This window comes from Marmota flaviventris, chromosome X, assembly GCF_047511675.1.
Source record: "Marmota flaviventris isolate mMarFla1 chromosome X, mMarFla1.hap1, whole genome shotgun sequence".
In the NCBI taxonomy this organism is placed as follows: domain Eukaryota; kingdom Metazoa; phylum Chordata; class Mammalia; order Rodentia; family Sciuridae; genus Marmota; species Marmota flaviventris.
The window spans coordinates 103,327,795-103,337,911 of record NC_092518.1 but is presented as its reverse complement, the minus strand read 5'-3'; the positions used below and the strand labels follow the sequence as shown (position 1 = coordinate 103,337,911).

Sequence of the window (10,117 nt, the reverse complement as noted above, 5' to 3'; positions counted from 1 at the left end):
GAAAACCTCAAATCAATAACCTAATGGCATGCTCCACATAACTAGAAAAAAGCAAACAACCCAAAGCCAGCAGAAAGAAGAAAATCATAAAGACTGAAATAGATCAAAAGTGTAGAAGAAAACAGAAAAACAATATAAGTAATCAGGGAAAGCAAAAGTTGTTTTTTTTAAATAGCAAAACTGACAACTCTTTAGGTAAACTGACAAAGAAAACAAAGAAACAACTAAAACAAAAAGATGAAAGTGGGTACATTATTAACAACCTTAGAGAAATAAAAATAATTATAAGAGAATACAGTGAATAATTGAATGCCAATAAATTTTAAAACCTAGATAAAATGTACATATTTTATAGAAACACAAATTGCACCCTCTGGTTCCCTTTCCTATCAGATCTTGGTGGTTGTAAAAGGAGGAAAAGTAATACTGAAGCTGGCCATATGGTGTTCTAGTCTGTTATCTAACACACCAGCTTGTTTCAAACAGAGGTAAAGAAGAAGAAAAAAAAGAAACACAAATTGCCCACATTGATACAGAAAGAAAATCTCCAGATACCTGTAACAAGTAATAAGATTGAATCAGTAATAAAAAATCCTGCCAACAAGGAAAAGCCAAAGGGCAGATGGTTCCACTAGTGAATTATATGAAACATTTAAAAACTAATTATCATTATTTATTCTCAAACTCTTTCAAAAAGTATTAGAGAAATGAATATTTCCTAAATCATTCTATGAGGCTAGTATTTCAATGACACAAAAGTCAAAGAGACACCACAAGAAAAATTATTCACCAATATTCCTTATAAAACAAAATATGAGCAAACCAAATCCAACACAATATTGAAAGTATTGTACACCATGACTAATTAGGATTTATGCCAGAAATGTAAGGGTGATTCAATATAAGAGATTGAATCAATGCAACACAGTACATTAAAAGAATAAAGATGGCTGGGATTGCAGCTCAGTGGCAGAGTGCTTGCCTAGCACGTGTGAAGCACTGAGTTCGATCCTTAATACCACATATAAATAAATAAAATAAAGGTTTTGTGTCCATCTATAACTAAAAACTATTTTTAAAAAACAAAAGAGTTTGAGGGGCTGGGATTGTGGCTCAGAGGAAGAGTGTCGCCTAGAATGCATGAGGCACTGAGTTCGATCCTCAGCCCCACATAAAAATAAAATAAAGATATTGTGTCCACCTATAACTAAAAAAATAAATAAACACTTTAAAAGAAAGAGTTTGATGGGCTGGGGATGTGGCTCAAGTGGTAGTGCGCTTGCCTAGCGTGAGTGAGGCACTGGGTTCAATTCTCAGCACCACATAAATGTGAAATAAAGATACTGTATCCACCTAAAAATTAAAGAAATAAATATTTTTTAAAAAGAGTTTGAAAAAAGCATGTGATCACTTCATTATATGCAGAAAAATCATTTTACATAATTCAACACCCTTTCATGCTAACACACTTAGAAAAGTAAGGGTTGGGGTTTTAGCTCAGTGGCAGAACGCTTGCCTAGCAAGTGTGAGGCACTGGATTTGATTCTCAGCACCGTATCAAATAAATAAATAAATAAACAAACAAACAAATAAATAAATAAATGTATTGTGTCCATCGACAACTAAAAATATATAAAAAGTAGAAATGGAAGGGAACATTTTCTACATGATAAAGGACATGTATTAAAAATCCACATTTAGGGGCTGGGGTTGTGGCTCAGTGATAGAGTGCTTGCCTAGTACATGTGAACACTGGGTCTTATCCTCAGCTTCACATAAAAATAACTAAATTAATTAAATAAAGGTACAGTGTGCACTTACAACTAAATTTTTTTTAAAAAAATTCATATTTAATACAAACGGAATGGTGAAAGGACAGCTTTCCCACTAAGCTGTGGAATACAAAAAGGATTTCACACTGCTGTTCAATATCATGCTGGAGGGTCTAGCCCAAACAATTAGTCAACAAAAATAAATAAAACTCAGCAATATTAGAAAGAAAGAGATCAAACTAACTGGATTCACAGATGACATGTTATGGAAAATTCCAACTTAGAGAGAAGAAAACTCCATAATTTAGTAGAGCTAAAAAACCCATTCAGCAAAATTGCAGAGTACACGAGCAATATAAAAAAATCAGTTTTACTTCTAAATACCAACAATAAACAATGAGAAAATTAAATTAATATAATTTTATTTATAATAGCATCCAAAAGAATAAACTATCTGAATAAATTTAAACAGGTGAAAGTTTGTACACAGAAAACTATAAAACTAAGGAAAGTAAAAGAGGCTGAAAAAAAAGGAAAGACAACTTGTGTCACTTGTAACATTGGAGTACTTCTTGTTAAGATGGAGAAACTATCCAACACAATTTAGTTTAAATGCAATCAGTATCAAAATTTCAAAGGCATTTTTTTTTCCACAAATGAAAGAGCTGATCCTCAAATTCACATGCAATTGTAAAGGACCCCAAATAGCTAAAGCAATACTGAAAAGAACTTACACTTTCCGTGGACTGTGGTGGCACATGCCTGTAATCCCAGTAACTGGGGAGGCTGAGGCAGGAGGTTTGAAAGTTCAAAGCTAGCCTCAGCAATTTAGCAAGGCCCTAAGCAACTTAGCGAGACCCTGACTCAAAAGTTAAAAAATAAAAAAAAACCCGGGGATGTGGCTCAGTGGTTAACAGTCCCTGGATTCAATGCCTCGTACCAAAAAATAAAAATTTAAAAACCCAACAACAACACCAAACTTCACAATTTCAAAACTCACTATATATGTCTACAGTATTAACAAAGTGTGGCATTGGCATATGAAAACAAATAGAAATATGGGATATAATTGAGAGTCCGGAAATAAACCATATATATCTATGGCCCATTGATTTTGTACAAGGATGCCAAAAATTTGATGAGGAAAGAGTAATCCTCTTAACACATTGTGCTCAGACAACTGTATATGCACATGTAAAAGAATTCAAAATAGATCTATGATCTAAAAATAGCTAAGCTAAAACCATGATTATTTAGAATAAAACAGAAATTTTCATGAGCTTGAGTTTGGTGATGTATTCTTAGAAATGATACCAAAACATGAAAAAAAAAAGCAGATAAATTTGACTTGCTCCGAATTTAAACTTTTTATATCAAAGGATATCATGAAGAAAGTAAAAAGAGTATCCCAGAATAGAAGAAATTATCCTTAACTCATATCTCTGTTAACGTTCTAACATCCAGTATATGTAATAACTTTTACAACTCAAAAAAGAAAAAGAAAATACCTGCTCCCTCCTCCCGCTCCTGCTTTTCAGTACAAGGGATTGAACCCAGAAGCACTTTGCCACTGAGCCATATCCCCAACCGTTTATTTATTTATTTTATTTTGAAAAAGGATCTTGCTAAGTTGCTTAGGGCCTAAGTTGCTGGGGCTGACAGTGAACTTGGAGTCCTCCTGCCTCAGATTCCTGAGTTGGTGGGATTTCAGGCATCCACTGTGACCAGCCAAACAACCCAGTTTTTCAATGGGCAAATTTCTTGAATGGTCATTTTTCCAAAAATGTAAACAAATGGCCAAAAAACATATGAAAAAATATTCAACATCATTAGGCATTAGGGAAATGCAAGTCAAAACCATGATGGCACCACTGCACAAACACTAAGATGATTAAGATTAAAATAAGGAAATTTAGCGTTGGCAAGACTGTGGAAAAATTTAAATCCTCCACATTGCTAGTATGATATAAAATAGTGTCTGTTAATGTAAATGCTGTTCTTTGTTAAATACCAAATTCCCATTGTTTCTTTCTTCATTTCTAAATATTTTTAGTTGTAGATGGACACAATACCTTTATTTTATTAATATTTTTAAGTGCTGAGGATGGAATCCAGTGTCTCACACCTGCAAGGTGAGCACTCTACCACTGAGCCACAAGCCCTGCCCTTCAATTGTTTCTTGATAGTATATAGAGAAGCAATTGACTTTTTAAAAAATATATTTATTTTTTAGTTGTAGTTTGACACAATACCTTTATTTCACTTATTTATTTTTATGTGGTGCTGAGGATCGAACCCAGGGTCCCATACATGTGAAATGAGCGCTCTACCACTGAACCACAACCCCAGCCCCGGCAAATGACTTTTGTATATTCACCCTCTATACCAGCAAATTTGCTCTACTATACTTCTTAATTTGATTCTTTGGAATTTTCTATATGGATAATCATATAATCTGCAAATAAACAGTATCATAATACTGTACAGTATAAATTTCCCACTAACCACTGCTTCTGATAACATAACACAAATAAGTTGCATTTCCATGTGGTTGAAAATATTCAATTCCTCCAAAGTACATGTATGAAGACTCGAATTGGGTGTTAACATACTTTATATACAAACAGAGATAAGAAAAATTGTGGTATATACATGTAATAAGAATTGTAATGCAAAAAAAAGTACACGTATAAAGACATGAATTGGCGTGAACATACTTTATATACAAAGATATGAAAAATTGTGCTCTATATGTGTAATAAGAATTGTAATGCATTCTGCTGTCGTGTATTTAAAAAAATAAAATCAATTAAAAAAAAGAAAATATTCAATTCCCCTTAGACTTCGCTGACCTATTCAGAAGTGTACTATTTCATTCTAGATATTTGGGAATTTTCAAACTGTTTCTGTTATTGATTTCCAGGTTCCATTGTAGAAAATACATAGCCCAGAAAGTATCACTGAGACTCAAAGAATGTCAATAAAAACTTCCCAAACTAAACAACAACAACAAAATCCTGGGTCCTGTTGTCAAGGGCTGTGATAAAGAGAAAAAATGTCCTGGGTGCTGTGGTCAAGGGCTATGATCCACAAGGATCCTCAGCAAAGACAGGAGATATACTCAGCAGCTGGATCTGGTGCCTGTTAACCTGGGACAATACTCCTGCCTCAATTTCAAAGACAAGATACTATCTTTTTAATGTTTTTAGTTGGGCTGGGGCTATAGCTCAGTGGCAGAGCACTTGCCTAGCATGCGTGAAGCAATGGGTTTGATCCTCAACACTACATAAAAATTAACAAATAAAATAAAGGCAGTCTGCCCATCCACAACTACAAAAATTTTTTTTAAATGTTTTTTTTAGTTATAGATGGACACAATACCTTTATTTTATTTATTTAGCTGAGGATTGAACCCGGTGCCTCACCTGTGCTAGGCAAGTGCTTTGCCACTGACTTATAACCACAGCCGAAGGTACTAATTCTTTTTTTGGGATGAAACTCAGGGGAATTCCACCACTGAGCCACATCCCCAGCCCAATTTTGTATTTTATTAGAGACAGGGTATCACTGAGTTGCTTAGCACCTGGCCATTGCTGAAGCTGTCTCTGATCCTCCTCTCTCAGTCTCAGGAACTGCTTGGATTACAGGTGTGTGCCACCACACTAGGCTCCAAGGTACTATTTTTTGGGGGGGCTGGCACTGGGGATTGAACCCCGGGACTTGTGCTTGCTAGGCAAGTGCTCTACCAACTGAGCCATATCCCAGCCTCGGTACTAGTTCTTAATCACCAGCTGTTGGCTGTCTCTTTTTGTTAGTCGCAGGGCATGCCAACTGCTGTTGTCCACATGTCTAATGGTGCAGTCACAAAATAGGCACCTAGTTTAGGAAAGGGCTGCAAGGCAGAGCTGAGAGCTGGTGGTGCAGTGGTAGTGAGGAGAGAGGATGGGTCATGCCTGCAGAATAGAGGCTCTGTGTTGAAGCAGCTGGTTACACTCACCTTGGTGGGAAGCCTGAGCTGAGAAAGGGGCTTTGCTCTTTTTCTTTTCTGGTAAATTTGGTAGTGGGGGTGGGAGTAGGGATGAGGAAACCTCCCACTTTTCCACTGAGAGTAATCATATCCCAGCCCCTGTTCATGCTCTCCTCCTCATTGCTAGTTGCTGCCTCCCCCCAACACCTGTGGCCACATGTCTATTTTCATTTTTCTATTTGATCCCAACTTACAAGCATAGTATGAAAGTATTTGTCTGATTGGGTACCCGCTTGTGTTCATGAACACTTTAGTCAACTGGGAAATTAACCTCAAAATTGGAGGGCCCTCTCCCTGCTGCTTTGGTTTTGCCCACCCCTGACCACTTCACTGCTATCTTGCCCTGGCTGCCTCTATCCCTCTATACCTCTCTCAGTGGCCTATAGACTCCAAAGGTCTGCCTCTTTCTATATACTGCCCAAACGTTTTTAAAATCAAATATCTATTTTTTAGGTACATATATTACATTAAAAAAGAACATAACATCACTTCAGCCAAATAAAGGCTGTATGAGTTGTCTACCTTCAGAAAAATCTCTATGACAGACTCTTTAGGGTTTTTATTGGCTATTGAAGTTATTGGGGTCAGGGCTAGGGGAGTCTGTTAAGTTATCAGGCGGTATGGTGCAAAAGGAACCCCAAGCCCAATAAGACCCATATCCATACATATGCCAAGTCCTCATTGGTGAGTTTTGGTAGATACTGCTTTCTGGGACTCTCCTTGTACCAGCCCCTTGAATTTTTTTCCCCAGGGCCAATCCTGTGCTTGAAGTACTGTTTGCTCGATTTCCCAAGATGTTCAGTAGTAATGGTGGTCACTCCATGATTTGAGTATGAAGATTGCCACTTAATTGTTCCATTGCTTATTTTAAAACTGATGTGTTGGGCTGGGATTGTGGTTCATTAGTAGAGCGCTCGCCTAGCACCGGAAGAACCCGGGTTCGATCCTCAGCACCACATAAAAATAAAGGCATGGTGTTGTGTCCATCTACACCAAAAAATAAATATTAAAAAAATAATAAAATTAAAAGTGATGTGTTTTTTTCCCCTTCTTTTTCTTCCTCCTCTCCTTCTCCCCCTCCCTAGCATCAGGGAAAGCAAGATTAACTTTCATCAAGTCCTGTGCTGAACTATTCATGTCCTTCAGCTCAGTGACCACAAGAATGAAAGCTCTGTCAGGAAGATGTGCTAACTTGGGAACTGGTATCTGCAGGTCTGAGCAACCACTATTTCAAGGCCATCATCTATGCGTGAATCATGTCTTCAGACAGGCATACCCATAGCCAAGTTCCCAAATTTCTTTTCAAAACTTTTGCCACCCCTCACCAAGAGGACAGTAGCTCTTGACATTCAAGTCTGCTATTCTCCTCATTTGCTGGCAAACCAGTAAAACCTCTTTTTTCTTTTTGTCAAAACCTTGTCCTCATTACTGTTGCACCAGTGACAAAAAAAACAAGCTTTCTGCAACATGATCTTGAACTAGCAGATTAAGTCCAGTACTTATTTTTATCCAAAGTTCTTCTACTTATTTAAAGAACTCCACCATTGAGCTGGGGTGGTAGAGCACATGCCTAGCGTGTGTGAGGCACTGGATTTGATTCTTAGCACCAAATATAAATAAAATAAAGCTACATTGACCACTAGTGTGTGTGTATAATTTTTAAAAACTCAATCATTATGCTTACTCAAAAAAAACCTTTTTGTAACCTCAAAAGGTCTGAGATACTCAGCAACTAGCTCTGAGTATCAGACAAGTCCTCTATTTTCCTGGACATCTGTAATCACATCTGCAAGATGAGATATGAGCACAAGAATATAGAGGAGTCATCCAAGCTGGAATGTAAGTCCAGGGTACTAGCAGTTTATTCTCAAAATAAGCTTCTCAACCTTATAATACTTTCCTTCCTTGAAGCACAAAGGTTTCTTTGCCTGTTCTGTTGTTATTGTTATAATTCTTATTAATATAATTATTATTGGTACTGGTGTTGAACCCAGGGCACCTGTACCACTGAGCTATATGCTCAGCCTTTTTTATTTATTTTTATTTTTATTTTTTTTTTAATTTTGAGACGGGGGCTAGGGCTATAGCTCAGTGGTAGAGTGCTTCCCTAGCACAGGTGAGGCACTGGGTTCGATCCTCAGCACCACATAAAAAGTAAATAAACAAAGTTATAAAAAATTTATTAAGGGGCTGAGGCTGTGATTCAGTGGTAGAGCACTTGCCTAGCATGTGTGAGGCTCTGTGTACCATTCTCAGCACCACATATAAATAAATGAATAAAATAAGGGTCCATACATGTAAAAAATATTTTTTAAAAAAATATATATATATATTTAAAAAATAAAAATAAATTTTGAGACAGGTTCTTCCTAAATTGCTGAGGGGCTTGCTAAATTGTTTTTTTTTTAATTTTTTAATATTTATTTTTTTAGTTTTTGGCGGACACAACATCTTTGTTGGTATGTGGTGCTGAGGATCAAACCCGGGCCGCACGCATGTCAGGCGAGCGCGCTACTGCTTGAGCCACATCCCCAGCCCTAGCTTGCTAAATTGGTGAAGCTGGCTTTGAACAATCCTCTGGCCTCAGCCTCCCAAGTTGCTGTAATTACAGGTGTGGGCCACTGTGCCCAGCTGAATTTTTCTTTTACAAGATGATATCTTATCCTGCGCTCCCTCTGGTTTGTCTGATGAGGGATCTAATGGACAATGTGTCCTGGGCACTACCCTGATGGGATTGCTGGGTTCCTCCAGTGCTCTGTATATTTGTGGTTTGGGGCCCCGGAACATTGGGCCCCCCTGTCCATTTTTTGGCAATGGAGCCCGATGCCTTTCTCCACGATATCGTGGATAAACACCTGGTCCTTGTTCATTTTTTGATAATGGAGTACCCTCTATGGTGGTTTGAGAACGGCATTCATTAGCCCAATATCTCCCTCTACGGCATCGTGGGCAAATACCCGGTATTCTACTCCTTTGATACCTAGTTTTGTTAAACCCTCCTCCTATGGGGCAATTCCTTTTAAAATGTCCTGTTTGTTCACAATTGTAGCATGTTCTTGGCCTGGCATCTAAAGCCTGTTTTACTGCAGCTGCCATGATTTGCCCTTGTTCATTAATGTCTCTGGCATCTAAAACCTGTTGTACTGCAGCTGCCACGACTTGCCCTTGTTCATTAATGTCTCTACATAATTTAATATATGTGTTTAAATCTTCATGTCTCCATGGTCTAATGACTTCTCTGCACCAACGATTCGCTTGCTCATAAGCCAGTTGTTTTATTAATGGCATTGCTTGTTCTGTATTCCCCAAAACTCTGGTAGCTGTTTGAATAAGCCTATCTACAAATTCAGCGTAAGGCTCATTAGCTCCTTGTATTACCTTAGATAATTGACCTTGTAAACCTCCATGTCCTTGTAAAGTCTTCCATGCCTTAATTGCATCTACAGCTATTTGTGCATATATACCAGGATCATATGCAATTTGTTGCTGCTGATCCTCATAAGGTCCCTTTCCTAACAACATATCTAGATTTCTCTGAGGATAACCAGCTGCTGCATTTCGCCTAGCCGTCTCCTTGCAAAATTCCTCATTGGCAACCTTCCATAACAGGTATTGTCCTCCATTTAGCACAGCTTTACACATATTAGCCCAATCTGCTGGCGTCATGTTCAAGTTGGGAATGGATTTGACCATGCTTACAGTGAAGGGTGCTTGAGGACCATAGGTTGTTACAGCCTCTTTTAGCTGCTTCACTTTTTTGAAATTTAAAGCATGGTGAATTCGCTGCCCTCCTGCCTGCTCAAATACAGGGCATGTTAATATTTGAGATCCTGTCTCAGGATCCCAACTATCAACTGTGGGGGTTGGGAGCCTCCCAGCATATGGAGGTGGCGCTGTTGGTTGGACACTTACGCCCTCTGGTGATAGAAAGGTGTTAGTAGCATTCTCCTGTAGAGGTGGCACTGTTGGTTGGACACTTACGCCCTCTGGTGATAGAAAGGTGTTAGTAGCAGTCTCCTGTTGTAACTTTTCCCCTGATGGCTTTTTCTGCTCTAAATTTTCTTCCTCTGTCTGACTAGTTCGAGAGACCTTCTCTTTTACTTGGATCTTTTCCTCTGTCTGACTAGCTTGAGAGACCTTCTCTTTTACTTGAATCTTTTCCTCTGTCTGACTAACTTGAGAGACCTTCTCTTTTACTTGAATCTTTTCCTCTGTCTGACTAACTTGAGAGACCTCTTTTACTTGAATCTTTTCCTCTGTCTGACTAACTTGAGAGACCTTCTCTTTTACTTGAATCAATGTCTTCTCCTTCCTCTAC

The 10,117-nt window shown here is 38.0% G+C and overlaps 1 non-coding gene across 1 annotated transcript; it reads left to right on the top strand.

Annotated features, from left to right (window-relative positions):
* The first annotated feature begins 368 nt into the window (after nucleotides 1-368).
* On the top strand, nucleotides 369-488 carry LOC114092437 (small nucleolar RNA SNORA61). Its single transcript, XR_003582719.1, has one exon. It is a non-coding gene; the product is annotated as a small nucleolar RNA SNORA61 (small nucleolar RNA).
* The last annotated feature ends 9,629 nt before the right edge of the window (nucleotides 489-10,117 follow it).